Genomic DNA, 25339 nt, shown 5'->3' on the forward strand with positions numbered 1-25339 from the left:
GGGGGAACATGCTCAACATGTGTACAAATATATCAGGGGCCAATATAAGGAACTAGCAAACACCCTTTTTTCTGCTAGACAGGAATCTAGGACGAGAGGGCACGAGTTTAGATTAGAAGAAAAAAGATTTTGTTCATCTAGAAGAAAAAATTTCTTTACATTCAGAACAGTCAAACTTTGGAACTCTCTTCCTGAAGAAGTGGTGTCGGCAGACACTAGAAATACGTTTAAAATAAGGTTGGATAAACATTTATTGGTAAAAAACATCCACGGGTACGAATAAGTAACAATCTGTCTTTAAAATATCAGAACATTCTATACAACAAGGGATAAGCTACTATAAACATAGGTTGAACTAGATGGACGCAAGTCTTTATTCAGCCTCACCTACTATGTAACTATGTAACTATGTAATTTATTAATTAAAACACTATTTTCCTATGTTTTTCAACTTTCTATTTTTTTCCCTATTGTCTTTACTGGGGGTGCGTTTTGACTGTTCACATTGATAACAAGGGAGTAACTTTACTAAGATGGGAGTTCTATTGAAGATGGGATGTTGCCCATAGCAACCAATCAGATTCAATCTATTATCCTTTAGAAGTGCAGTAGAATCTGATTGGTTGCTATAGGCAGCATCCCATCTTTAAAGTGTACCCCTAGACTGCATAACCTAGTCCTGAGGCTGGTCCACCGACCCCCTGCCTCATGCCTTGACCATCTTTGCCTGCTTACATCCTGCAATCAAGCCACCTCCCACTTGCTGGCACCTCATATAATCTGTCTGTCTCTCCTTTCTACTAGATTGTAAGCTCCTCAGAGCAGGGCCCTTTTCCCTCCTGTTGTCAAAGCCCTCTTCTCATCACATTTCTCTCACAGCTCTCTCATACTCAAACAGTGACCATCTTCATCCACATACTCATCTCCATCATTGGCCACAAGCCTCTAGTTGTACGTTTATCAAGTCCTTACTACTTACTACCATGGAGCATGGTCAGCGGCAGTCGCCCATCCCCCCACACGTGAAGCAGATCAGTGGCAACCATGTAGCAGGCATGAGTAATAGTAAACCCCCCCCCCTGACAAAACTGTATCTTTGCCTTGGGCGCCGAGATGCCTTGCACTGGCCCTAGTTACATGCCTCTGAAATCTAACTTCAGCAAATTTTTGCACTGTTCCCTTTATGGCAATGGTGGCATTAATAAGTGAAAAACAAAATAAGTGAACATGTTAGGTTGGGTCTAGCTCATCTCAATTGTCTCTCTGTCACTCTGGAGTACAGATCACATTCTCACATACAAAGCCCTCAATCACCCCAATATCTACTACTGTACATCTTCTACCTCAATTTCTTCACACTCCCTCACACCCTCTCCACTGCTTCATGGATGCCACCTTAGCTGAACTCTGACTGTCTGTGCCATTTCTTACGCCCAAGATTTTTTCTGTTCTGCTTCATTGTATCAACCCTAATTAGGTCCACAAGCATTAGCTTGACCTGGTTAATAGGTCTACATGGTCCGTAGGTCAACATAGAAACATAGAATTTGGCGGCAGATAAGAACCATTTGGCCCATCTAGTCCGCCCCTTTTTTACCCTTCAGGTAATCTCAACCCTTTTTAATCCTTATTTCTTTGTAAGGATATTCATATGCCTATCCCAAGCATGTTTAAATTGTTCTACTGTCTTAGCCTCTGCCACCTCTGATGGGAGGCTATTCCACTTATCCACTACCCTTTCTGTGAAGTAATTCTTTCTAACATTTCCCCTGAACCTACCTCCCCTCCAGTTTCAGTGCATGTCCTCGTGTTTTATTACTTCTTTTCCTTTGAAGAAAATTTCCCTCCTGTACTATGTTAAAACCCTTGATATATTTGAAGATTTCTATCATGTCCCCCCTTTCCTTTCTCTGCTCCAAACTATACATGGTAAGATATTTTAGATCTAACATGTATAAGGTCGACAATGCTTATGGTTGACAGGTACAAAAAGTTGATGGGTTCATACAGTCAACATGGCAATAGTCAACACGCACATGGTCGACACAAGTTTTTTCTACCCTGGTTTTTAATTCTTAGAAACGGGTAACCTGTCCCGAGCGCAGCGGAGTGAGGCACATTGCCTAAGGCATGGCTAGTAAAGTGAGGCATGCAAGTGGATGCGGTACTGGGGTCACAAGTTGTTTATCAAATAAAATGACGCAATACGCAGAGACGATGCAAAAAAAAAAGTTGAGCCGACCTTTTGTATGTATCGACCTTTGAATCGGTGTACCTTTTCCATGTTGATCCTGTCAACCTATGCCATCCATGTTCACCATTTGGGGTCCACCTATTGAATGTCAACCTAATTAGCAATGACCAAATGATCCATAACCCTGCTTCACTGCTGTGGAACTTATCATTATCTTATCCTACAGTATCAGATTGGTACTTGTTTCCTAGCACGGCCACAATTGCATTGATCTTGTGCCCTTAATAGTGGTATGCGATGGCCCCCGACGCGATGGACCCGATTTCCCATTGAAATGCATTGAAAAGTTAAAAAATCGCGTCGGTCGCGTCGCATGCGGCTAAATAAGCATTAAATGGTCCCGACGCGATGCCCCCGATTTCCCATAGGGAACAATGTTAAATGGCTCAATTTACCCAAATCAACAGGGAACAATGTTAAATGGTCCAGAAACCCCCCAAAACACCCCTGAACAGTGAAATGGCCCCCCAAAATTAGTTAACGCCACCCCACGATCAACGTGAACCCGAAGCGTGGCGAGCGCAGCGAGCCCGCGAGGGGCGGCGGTACGCGTCCTCCGACCTTTTCATACCCCCACTATCCACGTCGGCGTGGAGTTGAGAATAGAATAGTGTGGCGAGCGCAGCGAGCCACCGAGCCCGAAGCGTGGCGAGCGCAGCGAGCCCCGCGAGGGGACGCGGATACCTTCACAGGTAAACGCGTCCCCTCGCGGGCTTCACAGGTGTCCGCGTCGCCACGGACACCTGTGAAGCCCGCGAGGGGACGCGGATACCTGTGAAGGTATCCGCGTCCCCTCGCGGGGCTCGCTACGCTCGCCACACTTCGGGCTCGGTGGCTCGCTGCGCTCGCCACACTATTCTATTCTCAACTCCACGCCGACGTGGATAGTGGGGGTATGAAAAGGTCGGAGGACGCGTACCGCCGCCCCACGCGGGCTCGCTGCGCTCGCCACGCTTCGGGTTCACGTTCATCGTGGGGTGGCGTTTAATAATTTTGGGGGGCCATTTCACTGTTCTGGGGTGTTTTGGGGGGTTTCTGGACCATTTAACATTGTTCCCTGTTCATTTGGGTAAATTGAGGCATTTAACATTGTTCCCTATAGGAAATCGGGGGCATCGCGTCAGGACCATCGCATGCGATTTTTTAGCACGCATGCGATGCGACCGATGAGATTTTTTTACCTGCGATGCCCCAGATTAGAATCGGTGTGGCCGTGCTAGGAAACAAGTACCTCAGATTCTTTAACAGTGATCATTGCCTGTAAGCCTACTGGTTGAGTATAGGGTAAGTAAGTGCTGATTCCGCTCCCCCGCAACTCCTCCTCAGAGAGTTGCTCTACAATGCTTAGCAGTTTCTGTACACCCTCCACCCTCTGTTTGGTTGTGGTACGACTGTAGTAGTAATAATAATAATAATAATCATCAGTGGTGTTTTTTTACCTATGGGCTGCCGGACCATGGGCTTCCCCTTCCCAGGTAAAATCCATTACTGAGCTCTGCCTTAGTAAAGCTAGAGGCAGTGTGCGAGACTGCACTGGCTTCACTGTGACTGGCAGTGACTTGCTATTGGAAATCCTACCTGCCAGTCACTCATGGCATTCCCACTGGGTGGTGTTAGCTCACTTCGGGATTCCTTTATGGGCTGCTTCAGCTGCAGCCAATGGAATCTGGTGAAATGCCCACGATACTGGGCATTTGCTGGTCCCGGTGCCTGTCATCTGCAATGTACAGGCACCGGGACAGTACATTGCAGATGACAGGCTGCTTCTATGGGCTGCTGATGAAGCTGGGGGCATGTACTGAGGATGATACTGCACATTGTGGCCAGCAGTAGCCCTCCTCCTACACTGAGGTAGGATACATCACTGATAATAATAATAATAATAATAATAATAATAATAATAATAATACCGATAATGATCTATTGTGTAGGGCTGCAGTAAGCTGCAGATTCAAAATTTTACTGTAACTCACATTTCCAGGTCTCGCGTTGGGAAGGAACCTTGGTCTGTATTTTCAAAATGAAAATGTATTATTATTATTATTATTATTATTATTATTATTATTATTGCTATTATTACTAATATGATTATTTATCTAACATATCCTATATATTAAAAGCCTAGTGCTGCTCTTCTCCTCTGTGGTACACCAGCGGCCAATAGCTGACACACACAACTCAGCATGAGTTCTGGGTCCCAGCAACTCAATCATTTTGACAGGCTGGTGACTAGTATTTATAATGAAACTGAACTAAAAATTGTATCCAAGCATATACTGACCCCAAAATCTCCCCAGGGGTATTAGAATCTACCAGTAAAGACCATTAGTAGATTGGACTCTTAGCATAACAGACTTTTTTGACAATTTATAATTACCCTTCAGAACTTAAATAATGTAAACGAGATACATGACTTTCTGCGCGATAGCCAAAATAACTAACATTAATATATATATTTTTTTTTTTTGCAAAATAAACAAACACGTATAGATGTTTTTATTTGTTAAAATGATATATTTCCTGTGTATTGCTCCATACTAGCAGGTTAAATGGAAGCAGTGCATTTAATAAAGTCACAACGATTTTGAATTTCAAACATTCTTTTGACTTGATCCGCTGCACTTTTTCTTACCTATCAGTAACTATAACAGTCATGTGTGAGCCTAACACGTGTCAAAACAAGAAAAGTCTGAGTTTCTTATAGATTCTAATTCTGCTTTTCCATGGATGGCTTCTTCTCTCCTTAGTTAGGTTTGCCTAAGGAGTCTAACATGAGTTTGACAGATGGAGACACCTGACTTTAGCTTCCAGGCATCTCAGGCCACATTTCTGTCCCACTCTTGCTAAGTATTATTATCCCATTCACCTTTCTGAAAGATCTACAAGATGGATTAATTCTGTCAAATCTATTTGTATGTGGCACCAATATTAATCTAGAAGTCTATTAATATATATATATATATATATATATATATATATATATATATATATATATATATATATATATATATATATTAATATATATATATCTATCTATCTGGAACAAAGGGGGCGCCTATGATGTAGTACTGTTTTTAATTATTTAAAAGGCATATGAAAAATTCATAAAACGTAGGGATAAGGCATCCGTACCAAATAATTTGTCAGCTGTGGACTTAACACCACATGGCTCAACATAAAACCCACTGGCACAACAGCATCAAGAGACAGCCCGCCGTCATAGGATGGTACACAGCCTCACGGAACCTCAGATTCGGCGCACCGCAATGTCCAGCACTGTCGGGCGCAGCACGGGTCCCGGCAGCCTTTGCCTGGTCAGTGGGGATCGTCTGGCGTCACTCTGGCCACGTCCCAACGCGTTACGTCGTCAGACGGGTCTCTGACAAAGTCTGACGCCGAAATGCATATATATTACAAAATGCAAATAATAATAATAATAGTAATAATCTGCAGATCTGCATTTACTGAGCCAAGGGGTTCAGCAGTAATCCTGGGAGGTGGCATTATGATGTCCATGCGGAGCGATAGACACTTAATAATGGTCAAAATAAGCCAAATAAAACATTTATGAACAGTTTCTTATATAGCGCACACATATTCCACAGCGCTTTACAGAGAACATTTGAACATTCACATCAGTCCCTGCCCCAGTGGAGCTTACACTCTATATCCCCAACCATATGTACATGCACACATTCATTCTAGGGTTAATTTTTTTGGCAGCCAATTAACCTACCAGTATATTTTTGGATTGAGGGAAGAAACCGGAGCACCCAGAGGAAACCCATAAGCACGTGGTTGCTGACATTTCCAATACTGCAAGCAAATGAGTGGGATATTTTGAACATGACGGTAAGTAAAGTAAAGTTATTTCAAGAAATCTTATTACATTGCAACACTTATATTACATTGCAACACTTTTTTTACATTATCATTTATTTTAAACCAATTCATTGCTGTGAAATCACACCTAGGATTAGAACCTGTGACCTGCCTCACTGGAGGCAGACATCTTCCTGATAGCAAATAGTTCTATACATAAGGTATATGCTTCTAGTGAAACAGGCCATGAGTTCTAATACAGGCTGTGACACTTGCAAAAATGATGTTTAAAATAAAGAGAGTGTGACATCTATTGTCCTGCTAGGAAGGGGAGTCAGCCATTGACAGTGATATCAATGGCTTTAAAACAACTGATTCAAACTCGCAGGGGAGGAGAGGTGCCCCTTGGGAGCAGGAGCCTGGCAGCAAAAGACTACCTTTCCTCCCAGAGTTACGCCTCTGGCCCCTTTTCCTCACTATTTAAATGAAGATTTCTAAGCAAGGACCATTTATACATGCCATCTCTCTGCTGTATGAAATCTATGAATATAGAGGGTGATACTGTACTCATTAAAGTTTTCAAAATGGGAAACAGAGAGAAAATAAACAAAAACAATGGTTTGAACTGTTTTTGAAAACCTCTATAAAGGCAATATGATATTATTATTGTTTTTCTGTGTTTTCATATCATATTTTATTTACAGTAGGTACTCCTACATGAAGTGAAAACTTGAAAAATTGTCATTCAACTAATTTCACCAACTAGTAGGTGTCCCCCAACATTTTATTCTTGGCCCTCTTCTTCTCTATCTCTATACGTCCTCTCTGGGTGAGCTCATTTGCTCACTCAACTTCCACTATCACATCTATGCTGATAATACTGAAATCTACCGCTCCTTTCCTGATCTCTCTCCCTCTAGCTTCACTCATATCTCCAACTGCCTCTCTGTTGTCTACTCTCGGATGACCCAGCGCTTTTTTAGACTTAAAATATCAAAGACTAAGCTGACCTCTTCCCACCCTCCTGCATAAAACCTGACCATCTCTCATCCTAACCTGTTTATGCTCACTTCTTTTCCTTCTGTGTCACCCCTGTCTGTCTAACCCTCCCCTTTATAATGTAAGCTCTCACGAGCAGGGCCTTCTCTCCTCATGTGCCTTTCTTAGAATATATAAACCTCTGCCACCCTGATAATTGCTTCAGTGTCCTGTCCTCTGGTGCATCTATCCATATTAACCATGTACTTGTCCTAAACTGTCTTGTGATGTAATTCGTTATGTGTTTTTGCACTGTAAAGCGCTGCGGAATTTGTGTGCGCTATATAAGAATCTGTTAATAAATAAATAATAAATAAACTAATTCATGGCAAAACATCAACGATTAAAGCTCCAATTTGCTTATTTTCTTATTTATTGTCTACTGTTTTTATATTTTTTTAGCGTAATGGCATATTGCAATCTATTACATATTTTTGCACATCATTATTCTACAAGGAGTCCGCAAAAAGACAGTTGTTTCTGACAATGCCAAATTCCACAATAATGATGATAATAACAAGAAGCAGAAGATCTTATAGCCAAATAACCTGATGCCAATCTTTTTATTTAATTATGAATCTTTATAAATATATTAATGCATCCTAGAAGTATTAAAAAAATATTTTCTCTTCCTTATCATCAGTTGCTTTTTACTAAATTTTAATTTATAAATTTTATATTCTTTTTGCTATTCTACAAGATTTAATTAATAAATGAATTTGTCTCTGGACTTTCACTAACCTGCTCTATGCCGTTAAGGAAGATTGCAAGTCCAAAAAAATGCATAAATTTGTTCAAAAATGTTTGGCAGCAGTTTATGGTTCAGCACCATCCACCTGTAATCTCCACTGCAGGTCCTGACATTGTCTAGTCATAGGTGTTAGAGATGTTGAATCCATAGCACTAACTCTGGTGTTGCAGAGTTGGATAAAATATCCCCATTGACTATAATAGTTATAATAATAATAATAATTTAATTGATACAGCGCTCTTTATCCAATAGGTCTCAAGGCGTTTGATTCAAATAGACTGCAAGGCTTATGAATTCTCCTAGTCCTCAGTTTTCAGGCCCACTGATCATGAAACCGCAGCATAGTATAGGCCAGGGATGGCCAGCCGCTGGCAGCAGTGAACATGACTGTTTGGAGGTCTTGAAAAAGGGTCGTGCAAGGGCCCGAAACGTCGACCATTGCGATGTATTTTAACATGACGAATTAAAGTTTGGAGTTTTATCCCTTTCAAGTCTGGTGAGTGCTCTCTTGGGAAATGTCCCTCTATATATATATATATATGAGCAGTAGGGCAATGAGCACTCACCAGGCTTCTTTATAGTCCAAATGTGTTTATTCATATATCATGCATCAAGGGAGAGTTGACGTTTCGGTCCTCTTGGGGACCATTTGCAAGACCACTTTGAGGAACAGGAGCATACCCCTCACTGAAACCCCTGTGTTTAAATACCCTGACAGCTGATTGCCCACCCAGCTTCAAAGTCACACCCCAGAAGCAGCACCCAATACCAACATTTAAGCTGTAGACCTTTAAATAAGATAGTATAATATGCCATATCACATCAACCGCTCACTATGGCTCTCACCTCGCTCCAGTGAATGGTCTGCTACATGAATAGGCTCCCATTTGATTGAACTCCGACAGGTTTCTGTGTGCCGATTGGAACACATGCCGATACCTGTTGGAGTTCAACAGCAAGGTGAGAACCATAGTGAGCAGTTGATATGATATTATACTATTACTATTATACTATCGTATTTAATATATATATATCTATATATATATATATATATATAGATATATATATATATAGATATATATATATATATATATATATATATATATATATAAACTTGCAAAGGGTGATCCGGAACTCCAACAGCCTGATATAAATAAACGGGTGCCACAGCCAAACGAAAATGTACTCTCACAGGTGGGACCAAAGGTTCCCCATGCCTGGCACTCCCCAGCAGCTCAATAAAGAGACCTACAGACGGTCTAAATGACAACGTTTCGGGAACTTTTTATTATATTCCCTTCGTCAGGACAACAACAATATGTGTAACAAAAAACATTTAAATGCACTTACCACCACCACCACGCTGCTACGTTCCCCGCCGCGCCGTTCCCCGGAGTCGCAGTGACGTCATCTTCCTCCGCTACCCTGACGTCTCACCCGAACACATGGTACTAGGCGCCGCTGGAGGCGCAGTAGCTTAACCATTTAGACACCACAACAATCACCTATAGCGCATAAGAGATAAGGACAATTTAAGCTTCAATACAGCAAAAGTTGCGGCCATGCAGTAACCTCTAAACAGTACAATAATAAACAGTAGCATAATCCCATGCATAATTGAAAAAAACCTTGTTCTAACAAGGATGTACTACGAGGATTACATTTATAATTTATGCATGGCCAAGCATGGTATTACATGCTTGTCCTGAATAATCAAGTCAAAGGATAATAAACCATCGATGGTAATACAACCTTCCGATGTTTCAGTGGGATCTAGTGCATTCATGAATGACATGAGCTCTAGAGCCCTGCAACAAGGCAACTGCAGAAGCAAAAAATATAATAGCGATCAAAAGATATAAAAAATGTGAAAAACCATGAAAAATCCAAAAACAACTTAAGAAGAATATTAATGAAAAAATCTTATCCATATGATAATAATGTATAATATTTTATACATTAGAGGTTACTGCATGGCCGCAACTTTTGCTGTATTGAAGCTTAAATTGTCCTTATCTCTTATGCGCTATAGGTGATTGTTGTGGTGTCTAAATGGTTAAGCTACTGCGCCTCCAGCGGCGCCTAGTACCATGTGTTCGGGTGAGACGTCAGGGTAGCGGAGGAAGATGACGTCACTGCGACTCCGGGGAACGGCGCGGCGGGGAACGTAGCAGCGTGGTGGTGGTGGTAAGTGCATTTAAATGTTTTTTGTTACACATATTGTTGTTGTCCTGACGAAGGGAATATAATAAAAAGTTCCCGAAACGTTGTCATTTAGACCGTCTGTAGGTCTCTTTATTGAGCTGCTGGGGAGTGCCAGGCATGGGGAACCTTTGGTCCCACCTGTGAGAGTATATATATATATATATATATATATATATATATATATATATAGTGTTAAAAATAAATGAAGCCATAAAATTACATAGATATTTTTGGACACCGAATGCCCATGGCTTCCACACAAGGTGACTAGCTCTTAGCAATGCAATTGAACACACTGCTACTTATTCATTTGGATTTGGAAGTATATCGTGGAAAAAAAAACACATTTTAATTTATACTTTCCATTTCGAAAGATTGCTTAGATTACATTACTTACAAAGTTGCAGATACAAGTAGCTTTTTCTCTGCTGATCTCATAACCTACAGTATCGTAATCAATCAAGATGGCATCAATCATCACCGTATCATTAATTATTAGCTGACTTCATTGACTCTATCATCACCACCAGAAATACAATGTACAATTATAATTTTTTAAGAGCAGCTGATTCATCATTTTCAGTAGGTATTTTCTATCTGATCACTTGGCTGTTCCTTTAACTTTATAATTATGTTGAGAATCAGACCATACATTAGCTTTGTACAGTTACTTCATTGTACACTTTCAGTGACCTTTGCTGTTACTTTTTATCTACAGTAAGCAAATTACTTACCTTTTTTGGTACTTCTTTACTTTCACGGCGCCAGCATGGCGCCGCGCGTCAGAGTCCCCTTGCGGGGCTCGCTTCGCTCGCCCACGCTAATTAAAATCAACTCCATGCCAACATGGATAGTGGAGGTATGAACTATCCATGTTGGCATGGCGTTAACTTAGTTTATTTTACTTAATTAGTGGCGAGCGTAACCCGGAAGTACGCGCGGCGCCATGCTGGCGCCGTGAAAGTAAAGAAGTACCCCTTTTTTTTACCAAATGCTGCATTTGTTGGTGACTCCAGATTTTTGTCAACATCAGCAGAAAATTACAACCATACTCTATTGTGAACACGTGTAGGGACCAACGCTAAATTGCATGCAACTCTGTTTTGCAAATGGAACACAGGATTTGTAGTGATGTGTAATATCCGTGGCCTAGCATTCACCAAATCAAGAACCACCCAATTATATTAACTATAATTAACTGTACATATTCATCTTTGCTGTACCAGTCTTCCTAAACTACTTATCCCTACCCCCACAAAAGTATAAATAATTGATTGTGATTGTTCAGACCTTATAAATATTAAGCTTAATACTATACTTTGCACTGAATAAAAATGTATATAGACAGTGCATTGCAAAGGGACAATGTGCGAAATACCAATGCGGAAGACTGTAGGGTATTCATTCCTGGACGTTTTTGAGCCAGGACTCGCCACTGCAGACCCGACTATTTTAAAAGTCGGATCTTCATTGTCGAAAACAGCCATGAAATTGTCAAGTTAGCCTCCATTTCTGACCAAAAAAAGACGAGGATTTGCCAAACCACGTCTTTTAGACTTTCAGAATGTTTCACAAGATCGGAACGGACATTGAATAGGTCGAATATACATTCAAACTATTGTTGTCGTAATTGGACAATATTTCCGGGAAGCAGAAATATCAACTGTATCTCCAAAATGTCTTCGTGGGGAGAGTTGTTCCAGTTGAACGAAAAAAACTCAATTCATTCAAAATGTCACCATATCTTTGTTCTCCACCAACCAGAAGCTGTTTTCTTCTATTTTATTACACTGATGCGCATGCTAAATATCCTGCAGATTTGCATTACAGATTGCTTTGTCTTCAATAGATGTCTTCTACTTTTTCAGCAAACATATTTTTTTTGCACTGACCATTCACTGTTGAGTAATGATTAAATACAAGAAGGTGTAGTTATGAATCCAAGGTACTTGTCATCAAATATATAGCATGAAAATAGTAAAAAAAAAAAAATCTTTAAATGAAACAGTTGCAATGTAAAATTTTCATACTGATCATACCGTACCTCTCCAAGTCTCTGGAGCTCAATTAGACCATTGTAACTTTTATAGGCTAAGGATTACTGCAGGAACACCACACAGAGCAGCCATAGACCAGCTGTAGGCTGTAAACTGAATCCACAGATGAACAGCAGTTGCACTTTCGAACTTATTTTATAGCCCAGAGCTGCTTTGCGACGCATTAACGTGCATGGTGCAAATGAGCAGCTCTTGTACAAAAAGATGGTGTTCTAGGATAACGGTAAGCTAAAAATGTTTTTTATGCATTTCAAATATTTTTCTTTTCAATTGCTCCAATATTTTTTCAAATTTCAAATACATCAGTGTATATGTAAGATATATGAAAATCATGGTGGCATTGCCGTGAACAATAATGAGGGAGCCTGGCTTCAGTTATGGCCCAGGATTTTTATGTGCGGAGCTTGTATGTTTTACGAACAGTAATGTTTTTTTCATGTTTTATTTTTGCCCAATACTTCAAAGGGTCAACACTGAAGATAACAATTCGAGTTCAACAAGTATGGTATAAAACAGATTTAAAATAAAAAAGTAATAAAATTCTTAGAATTAAGCATTTTCTTAATTATTAAAAAAAAAAAAAATGACAGTATGTTTTGATTTAATTGGTGAAAAAGGGATCTATTTATCAAGGCACAATGACTAAGAAGGGAGTTCTAGTGAAGGTGGGATGTTTCCCATAGCAACCAATAAAATTCTACTTATTTATTTAGCACCTTCTAGAAGATAATATAATCTGCTTGGTTGCTACGGGCAACATGCAATATTCAATATAACTCCCTTCTCAGTAAATGTACCTCTTTGGGGTGATAAATATCCCAAATGAAGATTTTCTGTTGCTTTGATTAACATTGAATAAATATCTTCATTTAAGCAGGGGGTCTTGATAAACATACCATTTAACCACTTTGCTACTAAGGATGGGGGAAAAAAAAAGCATGTTACTTGTATACATCATTTCTGATGACAGGGGGGGGCTCCTGAAGGCATCTAGAAAGATGGAAGTTTGAAAAGCAGACCTTAAACACCTGCATTACAGTAATATGATGGAGATCCGGGATGGGGAAACATCTCCTCCAACAGTGCATCCAATAATTAAGGAAACAGTCAGCCTGGCCATCTGGTAATTCTAGCAAATGAAAGGAGTGCCAATGACCTGATCTTCCAGTCCGTTTTTCTGGAAGCCTGGCCAAGCAGCTCTTCCTCCCGGTGTCCTGCTCAGCCAACAGTATTTCTCTAATTCTCGGGTGCATCAAAATGTCACTATGGAGGTTATTCTGGTTGGTGCGTAAATTTCCGAATTCTTTCGGAGCGGACCGCACGCCACGCTGTGCGGACATCGTATGAAGGAAAGCCCACCGGTCCTCCGCATTCAGACGGACTCACTCTTTAAGAAGAGGGCGTGTTTACGGATGACATCCAAACCTTGCGTGTGCGGTGGACACACACATATTCTGCACGGTCTTACAGCGTCTGCACGGTCTTACAGCGTCAGAACGGACGGGAACCTGCCCGTACGCACCGATGCGGTGTATTTCCACAAAACATACTACTATAATCGGAACTCATACATCACACACATGACACACTTATGCAATTAGGTGTTCCTAATGATTCTGCTGAGGCTATGTATGAAAAGAATACATTTTTGTACATTTTTGTTTGTTTTGTACATTCTATGGAATGAGAGTTGTGTTTTTTGGCGAATTTTACTCCAAAAAACGGTTAATTTGCATTTTTCCGTGAAATCGCATATTTAATCTGATGCGAAAAGGTCCCTAAATCGCATATTTTGTGCGATAAGTCATGCGTACTGAAAGTGCGGTAAAAATTTGCACTTTTATCGCATCCAGATGTTTTCCAATAGAAAAGTATACAATTCGCTTATTTAATGGAATGGGATTTCGCAAATCGCACTTTTGAGGTGTCTAATAATCGCCATTTTTTTAGGCCAGGTTCTGTTGGGCGATTTGGCCCAGAACTCAATTTGGTCAAGTGCACACATGGTTAATGTCATCACAGGTGTCCTTAATTTCATTTACAAACACTCCTACATATACCCCCACATCATTAAGGACACCTGTGAGGGTTTGAGACATGGAGATTGTGCAGAGTGGATTTGAGTTGCTCATTTTGGATTTGGCCCATTTGGAGGAGCTGGGCAGGAGGGAGGAAGCTGTGCACCAGAACCAGGTACCACCCCAAATAGTGCCTACCTCACGTATGTATCGTGCTAGGCTGTACCTGGACTCCCTCTCGGATCAACAGGTTGTGGGGATGTTTAGGCTAAACCGCAATAACTTGTTGAACTTATATGAGCAGGTGAGAGATGATTTGGACCCTTTTGGGGGGGCAACTATGCAGTGTCTGGGCTGCAGAAATTAATGCGTACCCTCTACTATTTGGCCACTGGCTCCACTCAGTTCGTGACCTCATGGTCCTTGGGGGTATCACAAGCCACTTTCTCAAAGCATTTTACTCAAGTGTTACTTGCTTTGAAGAAGTTGTGGCGGACATACATCAGATTCCCCAGTTCAGAGTCAGAGTGGCAGGACCACAAGGTTGCTTTCTATAGACTCTCAGCATTCCTTCACGTGCTGGGAGCTATAGACTGCACACACATTGGGATTAGGGCACCGCACGTGCGGGGCCACGTCTATGTCAATAGGCGTGGGCGGCACTCTCTGAACGTGCAGATTGTATGTGATGCTCATCTCAAAATCCTAAGTGTAGTTGCAGGCTTCCCTGGGAACTGCCATGACGCCTATATTCTGAGACACTCCGGCCTCTGGAACCGATTTACCCAACAACAAATGCCAGAGGGCTGGCTACGTGGTAAGTACATTTTTACATATTACCCTCTCTATTCGTATTTGTACCTGCTGAAATGTGTGTGTGTGTTTCAATTTTCACCAGCCTACTACTCTTGTCCAAGTAAATACTATTTGCCCACTGCACATACCTTACCATATAAGGCAATAACTTCCTTTCTTTGGTTTAGGTGACTCAGGATATGGGTGTCTTTCCTGGCTCATGACACCTTTGCACACCCCCGATGGCCCTGCACAGCACCGGTATAATGAAGCCCATATTGCAACCCGCAATGTGGTGAAGTGTACGTTTGGAGTGTTGAAAAGTAGATTCCGGTGTTTGGACCGGTCATCTGGTTTGCTGCTTTACCACCCTGCAAAAGTAGTGATGATCGTCCAGGCTTGATGCATGTTACACAACATAGCCCTATACCAACCAGCCTATGTGGAGGAGGATCATGCAGCAGTCGTGCAGGAAGCCCAACCTACCACACCTCGGGTAGTGAGGGGTACGCAGAGGGGGAATCTGGTGCGTACAGACATCATCAGGCACTACTTTTCTGGTTAGCACATGTGCCCTCTATTCCTACATGTACCTTTGCTGGAAGTGAACTCACCTACATTAAATTTATCACTAACATCTTTTTGCCCCCACATTTAGCCCAATAGACACAGTCCAAGGGTACAGTTGGTGGTGCAGACCTATCCCTTGCTGTAAAAAACCTTGTAAGTATATTAACAACATGTATGTGATTTTTGTGCAATCAACTATGGCTCACCTGTTGTTGTGGAACTACATGGGCCAGCATGCCCTGACACACTGTAAGCATGACAGCTCAAAACATGACTGCCACAGCTTGCTGAAATATGTAGTTCCACAACCTTGGACGGGCCAGATTTGAGACAACAGCATCTTCCACCAATACCTTGCCCATATATCATTACATTATGGAACAGATCACACAACAAATGTTTGAAGAATAACACACAGACAAAATGGTATGCGTTGTGACATTTTTACTACAGTATATTATGTCATACATAACCTGCATTTGTCAGTCGCAAACAATAGAAATGTGTATTAATGTAACAAAAATTCAAGCATAGTACATGCATTATCAATTTATTTTATGTTTTTTCCCTCCATCAGGCCGCGCACTACCACCTCTTAACCCTGCGCACACGCCACCCCGGGTCCTAATACTCCGACGGGGTGGGGAAGTTGGTGAGCCACTTACTGGTGTGCTAGATACACTACTAATTGTAGATGTAGTTGCACCTATGACACCTGACACCTCCATTTGATGGATTTGTGCCTGCATAGCGATCCACGCATTGGTCTGCACAGTACACGATTGACTAATTGAATGAATACTTTGTGCGAGGCTGCCAATATGGATATTCTGCTCCCTTACAGCAGAACTAAGTTCAGCAAGACAGGTGTCTATGCTATTTGCCATACGCACCTGAGTGCCTACATCAACCCGTACACTCCTAGACAATTTTCTCAACTGTAGAAAGGTGTCACGCATGTACCCCTTAATGTTGCCCATTTCCAGACTTTGGGAGGCCATAAATTCTAGTTGTTTGTCCTTGAAATGTACCAAGGAGGTAGCTACTTGGGCAGCAGAAGCAGCTGTAGGGGGAGTATTTCTGGGTGAAGGTGGGTTTGGAGTCACCCCACTTGGTGGAAGATCACTCTGTGATGATGTGTTTATTTCCTCCTCAGCCGCAAACGTGTCCACTGGTTCCAGAATTATCTCTATGTCATCCACCGGCATATCAGAGGATTCTGTGGATTGTTGTCCTAGTTGTACAGTACCTGTGGATACAGAGGAAGAGGTAAGTACAGATGCATATATTGTCCTTTCTGTCATCAGTACTGTTTTGGAAAGGGTCTGAGATGGTAGACGCCCATACCTAGGGGTACTATGTACTTACAAATGGACCCCGATCCTGCATGAAACATTGACAATAATCTTCATTGACATGGCTAGGCCACATTACATTCATGTCCGTTGCAATGTAGCATCTGGAGATGACCGTAATGTGATTTATTATTTGATGTGATATGGGTGTGTGTACTGTATGTGTAATGGCCTGTGGTTTGAACATTTACCTGCTTCCACAGATGCGGCACCATCGGAGCTTCTTTTCTTGGATGCTTGATCACTTCGGGACGGACAATCTGTGAAAGGAAAGATTGGCAGACTTTATGTACCGAGCAATGGAGATGCTTTTGTGCAAAATCATCAAATACATTACAATAATGGACAAATTTACCTTTGGTTTAGGGCTATATTATTTACTATTCATATTTTTACATTGATGTTTTGCACCTGTAGTCAGGCAAAAAATTAAAACACTGCTTGACACATTACTGTTGGCAAATCTGTGGTATGTAGGCGTGACTGCTAAACCACCAGTACACCAATGTTTTTGGGCCACATACATATGAAGCTGCTAGAAAAAATGTTACAGTGTGGAACAATAGATGTGCAGTTGTGGAACTACAAGGCCCAGCATTCTGATCATTTTTAAAGTAGGTGTAAACTATTGCCATTGACAGATCTTGCTGGGCTATGTAGTTCCACAGCACCACATTAATTAGTATAACAATACAAAATAACATTGCAGTTTAAATACATTGGCATGTATGTTTCATATTGCATGTGGTGACACTTACCAGCTCGGGGTGGGCTTGCCGGCCTATCGGTATCCGCAATGTGCATCACAGGCAGGACCTCAGGGGGAATAATTCTTTGGAGCTTCACCTCATATGATGTGTAGGATATTGTGGTGGGGCTTCCTCCGCCAGTCTTAGTGGCCTCCTCCATCTTCATGGCCATTTTCTTTTTCAGCTGCCGCTTGATGTCATTAAACCGTTTTTTAAAATGTTTTTGATTAGCCTCTTGCGGTGACTGGCAGCGTTGACCGCCTGGGTGATGTCCTTCCACATACCACGTTTACGATGTGAGGTGGTCTTGTGCTGGTTTTTCCCCAGTAAGCGGTCATACAGGGGTATGATGGCCCCGACAAGCGCCACATTCTCCTCATAACTGAATCGGACATTTCTCCCACTTTTGGTGCGGCCAGCTTCACCCTCCTCCTCATCCTCTATATCTTCCACATGCATGTCAAAATCCTCCTCCATGCCAGTGTCTTCCTCCTCCTCCTCCTCACCTCCATCTTCCTCCATCTCAGACATGTGGCCCTCCTGCAGCTGCTGTGGGGTATGGGCAAGGTCCTGGCTACAGGATGGGGATGCCAGCGGATCCTCCACCTCCTCCTGCTGGGCCTGGTCCACCAGTGGCCATGGTGGCTGCCACACTGCTGCCACTCCCTGTAATGGAGGTTGACCTCACCAGTCCTCTGCTGCCACTCCCACTGGCTCCTCTTGCCTGGCTGCTGCCACTGCTCCCTCTGCCACTGGCCCCTCTTCCTCTGGTCACACTGCCACTGCTCCCTCTGCCACTGGCCCCTCTGCCACTCCTCACTCTGCCACCAACACCTCTTCCTCTTCTCACACTGCCACTGCTCCTCTCCATGCTCCTTATCAAAGAGTGAAATGGCGCCAATGCCCCTTTATATAGGGGGTGTGATGCATAATGGAGGGGACCTAGGTGGGCCAATAGGTTAGGGGGTTATTTGGCATGTGGAGACAGTCTTGTAAATCGCACTCCGGTTGGTCTAAAATTTGCACATGACCGGCGGAAGAAATCAAACTTTTTAGTGACATAATTTCGCATCAAGTCGCCGCAAATCGCACTACATCGCCCTTTTTTGCCTCTAATGCGCATCCCATTAAATATGAGAATTATGACTAAAAAATGCGATTTCTGAAAGTGCGAAGAGCGGTGATGTGGAGATGTAAAAAGCAGCACTGACATCTGTATCCAGCTCCATCAAAACACAATCACTGATAAGAACTTCAAATTAGCTGGGTAAGTGTCCACCAGCATGGGCAATCTCCATGCTGGATATGCTCTCTCTGTGGCCCAATTGGGGAGAAGGGGTGCCATAGCACATGCTTCGGGCATCATGGCTACATGCATGGGCAGAGACAGAACTTTATGGGCCATACAGCAACATTTTTAAGGGCCCCTTACCCCCTTCTATATAGACACCTCTCTCTGCAGCAGATGTTCATTTTACGCCCCATAATACTGCACCAAGTGTAGTTTACATTAAACCACACACTGTTCCCAGTTTGTCTTATGTCACATAGTAATGCACAAAACCAACTATATGCAACATTGTCATGCCTCCAGTACGCAATGCACACAGTTGCCCCAATTCACATTATGCCAAATGGTATGGGCAATTCTGGGAACCTGGTAGACAACTTAATGATTCAGATGCAGTAAAGTCAGGCTGAATAGGTGCCCCCACTATGCCCCTCTATAGCTAAGCAAAGGGCTAAACAATACACCTTTTCAGCCTACTACTATTGTCTGGTGACTATTGATCACCTGCAATCACCAGACTAGAGATGCCCATCAACCATCCATGGTTCAATATGTCAATGCTCTATGGCTGATGTAGAATACTTTTCCCATCAATGGGAGAGACCCACATGGGTTCCCCTCATTGATGATAAAGAAGCAAATAAGGAACAGAGCACAGAGCTTAGATCTGCCCTGATGCTGCTGCAAAGCCCTACCCCCTGGCTCTGATTGGACTGCATCCATGTGTATAGGTGAGCAGAGGGCGAATCTTTTGGTGTTTCCACATAGATGGTGTTTGACAGTGGCGTAATTAGAAATTTTTCTCCCCCCTGCAAAAAAATTTCTGACGCCCCCCAATATTTTATATATATATATATATATATATATATATATATATATATATATATATATATATATACACACACACGTAAATAATCAGCAGCACTCAGCAGACTTTCCAAGGTGAAATAAAAATCCTTTATTACGCCCTACGGCATTTCGGGGATCTCTCCCGCGTCTTCAGGGCCTTGTGGATACTTATGCCCGTCTTCAGGGATAAACACACAGTGATACAAGCATAGTGATATAAACATCAAGGAAACACCCCTCACCAATCCCACAACTCCTCCATCATCTGCATTAAATCAATTAATCAAAGAGGTGATCACAGCTTGTTCATTGCATTCGTGTGTGGGAGCGGCCATGGTAGTACCAGCATATACAGTAGAAGAAAAATCAAGCACAATATAAACAAACAAAAATAAATTAAAAGTATTTATAAATAAAAGTCCAATGTTAAGACAAATGTGTGTGGGGGAGAGGGATTGGCAGGGGGCAGCAGCCATGCCATGCACACTGAACTTAGCCAGGATCCACTGTAGCCTTACTGGGTACAACTGGTGTGCCATGGCAACCTCCAATCTAATGCCAGCAGTGCCCTCCAACATCACAAGAGTACTGACCACAAAATCCAACAAGTGGCATACACACATATAAAACCACACTTACTTTTTTAGGTACTGTGTAGCGTGCCTTTGGTTTGTCCCTGCTTTTAAAGTTGTGGTGGAGGTAGGTAGAAAGATGGTGACCGGCAGCTTGACTGGCTGGAGTTGGACTGACTGACTCCTCAAAGAAGGCCCATGGGAGGAGGGCTGCTGCTGCGGCTGCCCATGCGCAGCAGCCTTCCTGAAGGACAAGCGCTGAGCGTACATATTGGTAAGGGGAAGCATGCAGCAGCTTCCTTCTCACGCTGCCAGCTCATCTTAGCTATAGTACAGCAGAGCGTGCAGCTGCGGCTCTGTCTGTCATGTGTCCCCCACCGCAGCAGAGCCGCCGCCTGTACTGCTGACGGCATCCAGCGCTAACGCTGTCGGCTGACCTCAGCTGTGCTAGAGCAGAGCTGTCAGCGGCTCCTAGGGCCGGCTCTGAGGAGGACAGTCGGAGCCGTGACCCATGGGAGGAGCTGCCCGCGGCGCAGCAGCCCACCTGCGGCCACCTTGTTTTCTGGCAAAATGCCAGTTCGCCGCAGCCCACCAGCTGACAGGCGCCCACCACATCGCTGCTCCTCCAAGCCACCGCGGGGGCTGCCTCGCGGTGGCTACGCCACTGGTGTTTGACACGTAGTCAAACACCATCAATGTTATCCATTTCTGCTAACAGCAATGGTGACTAACGATGTTTGACCCACCAATGACCATCCCAACACCAGACACCAGACCAGAAAAATGTTGTTTTCCATAGATGGAACATTGTGCTCTAACTCTCCGATACTGGGGCAGATGTACTAAGCATGGAGAAGAGATAAACTGGAGATAAAGTGGAGAAAAAAATGAAAGGAGATAAAGCACCAGCCAATGAACTCTGTTTGAAAATGACAGCTGGGAGTTCATTGGCTGGTGCTTTATCCCCTTTTATTTTATCTCCAGTTTATCTCCAGTTTATCTCTTCGTTAGGCTTGATACATCTGCCTCATTGTGGGGGTTATTCTAGTCCATTCTTTCTGACAAAATTCTTCTTAGATGGACAAAACCATGTGCACTGCGGGTGGGGCAGATGTAACTTGTGCAGAGAGAATTAGATTTGGGTGGGGTTTTTCTTCAAAGTGAGATCTATATTGAAGTGTAAAATCATGCAGTCAGTATTTTCCCTGCACAGAAACAAAATAACTCACCCAAATCTAATTCTCTCTGCACAAGTAACATCTGCCCCCCTGCAGTGCACATGGTTTTGTCCATCTAAGAAGGATTTTGTCAGAAAGAATGAACCCCAGTATGAGGCTTGGAGAAGAATGAACCCCAGTATGAGGCTTGGAGAAGTTGTATCTATCCCCATAAAGAACGTTATATGAAAGGTGAAAATGCTCCAGCCAATCAGCTCTGAACTGGCAATTTGCATATTGGAGCTGATTGGTTGTTGCATTATCACCTTGCACATAACGTTCTTTATGAGGATAGATACCACTTCTCCAACTATATACATTTACCCCTAAGGCCCAGATAACGCCCATATTGTAATACATAAAAATGGGAGTCTCCTCATTTAATGTTGTCAGTCTATTAATTTAAAAAATGATAGGCCTTATTGGGCTACAATAGATTCCAATAACTGGTTAGTGTTCAAGTTGGGACTCCAAATAATTGCAAAAAATAAAAAAATATATAGTTTCTAGTGCAGGTGTTTTGTGACAATCTACACCTATAGTAGGTATCTATAAAGCTGCTTTCACGTCGCATAAATGGCATTCACCCGGTAATTTGAATTTTAAAAAAAAATGGGCAGACAACCTTAACCCCTTTCACACCGCATAGCGGTATATTACCCGTTTAAGTGCGGTCTGAAAGGGGTATTACCGTTTCAATGCCATTTTTTCCCATCACTTTTTAAACGTGTAGGATCCTGCTTTTAACACGTTTTAAAATACCGGTATTCTGTAACCGGTAAATTGACAATGGAGCTTTCACATTGCAGCTGTCCCGGTTTTAAAACGGTAAAAAACGGCAATATACCGTGTTAAAGCTGCAATGTTAAAGAGGTATTAGTTGCAGTTTTGAATGGTAATTATAAAAAAAGAGCGCTATATAATTAAAATTATTATTATTAATATTATTACTATTATTAATGACAAAGCAATAACCACAAATAATTTACTCTATTTGTGGTGTTTTCAAGAAAAACAAAAATTGCTTTCAGTTCACTTTTTTGAAATGTCTATAGAAATTTTTCTTTTGAACAGTTACATTTTACTTGGCACGTTAGAAGGAGCATATATACTAATGGTATTTTCTGAAAATATAATGGGGGGGTATTCAATCCTGAGTCAGTACTGTCGATCCGTCCCTACTGCCATGACCCTGGCCTGTTTTCGTTTTACTCAACTGCATATCACCAGGCAGGATTCAATGTCCCACCTGGCGATCAGCAAAAAGGGGGCATGGCCGCGTAATTGGCTGCGGATTGTCGAGATTCAGACGTGATCGCGACAATTCACGGCCGTTATTGACAAAACGGGCCCAACAGCTTTTAAAGTCGGGACCGTTCTGTCGATCTGCCTCTTCAATGCTGTCAGGAAAAACAGCATTGAAGAGGCGATCGCTGCCCCCCCCCCCTTCCCTCGGAAATAGCGGCGGGAACTGAATACCCCCAATGTCTTTTCCGAAAGCACAATGTGTAATTTGTGTGGAAATTGATGTTGGAATGTAATGAGTGCAAATGTGAAAAAACAACATCAGCGCAGGGGAAAGAAAACCCTCAGCAGCAAACGGGTTAATCTGTAAAAATGAAATTTTTAAGTAAAATTTGGCTTGTAAAGTTCAGAATATTCTTTGGTATCCACTTGTGCCCATCGATTGCATACAAAACAGACAATAACATCCCTAAACAGCCAAGGTTTGGCTTTGTGTTTTATCTTATTATTTTAATAAGCAGCTATGAATGATCAGAGGTGAGTTTCAAGGTACATGATCCCTAACCCATACCTCTGTGCCTCCTACTACCTTCAGCTGCTGTGTCTGCCCAGCACAATGTTATACATTGTAAAGGTTATTTACAACAATACAAAAGGGAAATGAATTACAGTACATCTATTGAATATACAAAGCTCTGTGTAACAGGGGACTTAACATGCTCAGGTGGGTTCCCAAAAGGAAGGTAATGCCAATAGTTAGTTATTTTTCTTTCTGTTAACTATTTACAGTATCATATCTCCCATCTGTTTTGATTTTTGGGAGGAGGGGGTAAGGGAGCAGGAGTCGGGGGGTAAGTGAAAAGGGGGGGGGGGGGTATGAATGGGGGGGCGTGGAGGGGCATGGACTGGAAATCAGTCCCAGGCCACAAAATTCATAGTGGCAGCCCTGCATACTGTACCTTTAAAGACAGAATAACACACCAAGCTATCATCTGAGCCGGGCAGTGGATCCAGGTGCAGTGGATCCAGGTGCAGTGGTGTAGCAATGCCACCTCAGTCCAAGCGGTCGGTTAGGGGAGACAAAGCCCCGGGCTCTGCAGATTACATGCGGTCTGTCCAGCTACATGGAATCTGCTGAATATGGCCTTCTAAAAATGGCTGCCTCCTTGGAGGAGACAGATGCTAGAGGTCCTACTGGTCCTCCAGCGTCTGTCAGGGGAGCGCAGTGCTAACAGCATCACCTAGAAGTGCCAGATTGTGGGAACACTTGTGTACTTTCAAGCAAGAATCCCGTAACAACAAGCATGTAACCCTCTGGCATTGAGTCTGAAAACTCTGGCAGTTAAGATGTAACAGCTGGCAACCAGAAAGTACCCTCTGGCAATGAGCAAGTAACCCCTGGCAACTAACATGTAACCACTGGCAACGAGCATGTAGCCCCTGGTAATGAGCATGTACAGGTGTGGCCATCCTCATCATTGCCGCGCCAATCGTCGCGTGTGACATATGGTGCACTTCCGTTGCATTAATGGTGCGATGTAATGATTCTGCGCCAAGGGTGCAACATTGTCGCATTACAAGGGCATGAGCAGCCATGGCACAACGTTTACGTCTGTATATATATATATATATATATATATATATATATATATATATATATAGCAGGGCGTTTCTTACCGGCACTCCACGGTCTTGGCTTGGAGTGCCGGTAAGAAACGCCCTGCTGTATACCCTGCATACAAGGCACCCCGGCAATTGAAGCTTTGAGAGGAGAGTGCCAGCTACTCGCCTGCTATATAAATATATATATATATATATATATACTTGCTGGGGGCGGCCCGGCACTCTCCCTGCTAGTTCACTGGGCCATTATATATATATAATGTATGGGGGAGTGCAAGAAAGTTTTTGGGCAGGGTGGTGCAAAATTCCAATTTCCGCCACTGTCCAGGTGCACTGATTGTGTGAACTACAGTAGCTATCGCTCCATACACACTTGGAAGAAGTCTAATAACTTGCAAGTTTTTAAAAAAGAAAAAAAAGGAAGAGGGAAAGGTTCCCAGCTCCGGCATGTGTCACTAGCTTTGCAGGGTGAGTTCTGAGAATCTTTGTAGCATGTCAGTTACCTCTCTCCTCTGCACCAGACTTCACATGGTAATTAAACAGAAGAGGCTTTGGGATATTTTGAAGTTTTATGGCTCTGCAGAACTGCCTGAAAGCCTCCCAGGTCCAACTCCCACCTCTTGCTGTGAGAAATTTCCTTTAGTTACACATGGCCTCACAGGTAAACAAGTTCCCAGATGGGGAGTAAATCACTGTTCTCAGGTTTCAGCGTGGAGTATTACAAGATCATGCATACATGGATACATTTCATACCGTGAGTTCTGCTTTCTCTGCAGACAGATATTTTTTGAGAATATCTTGTGTAAGTGCACATCGTTCCAAATATGTGCATGTATGTGCAGGGCCATCTTAACAGCGTTGTACAGATGGAGCCGCCAGTTCGCCATATCTGAAAAGCTGGCGGATGGCGCATGGCAGAGACAGGGAC

Source organism: Crinia signifera, chromosome 3 (genome assembly GCF_055691185.1).
Source record: "Crinia signifera chromosome 3, ASM5569118v1, whole genome shotgun sequence".
Taxonomy (NCBI): Eukaryota; Metazoa; Chordata; class Amphibia; order Anura; family Myobatrachidae; genus Crinia; species Crinia signifera.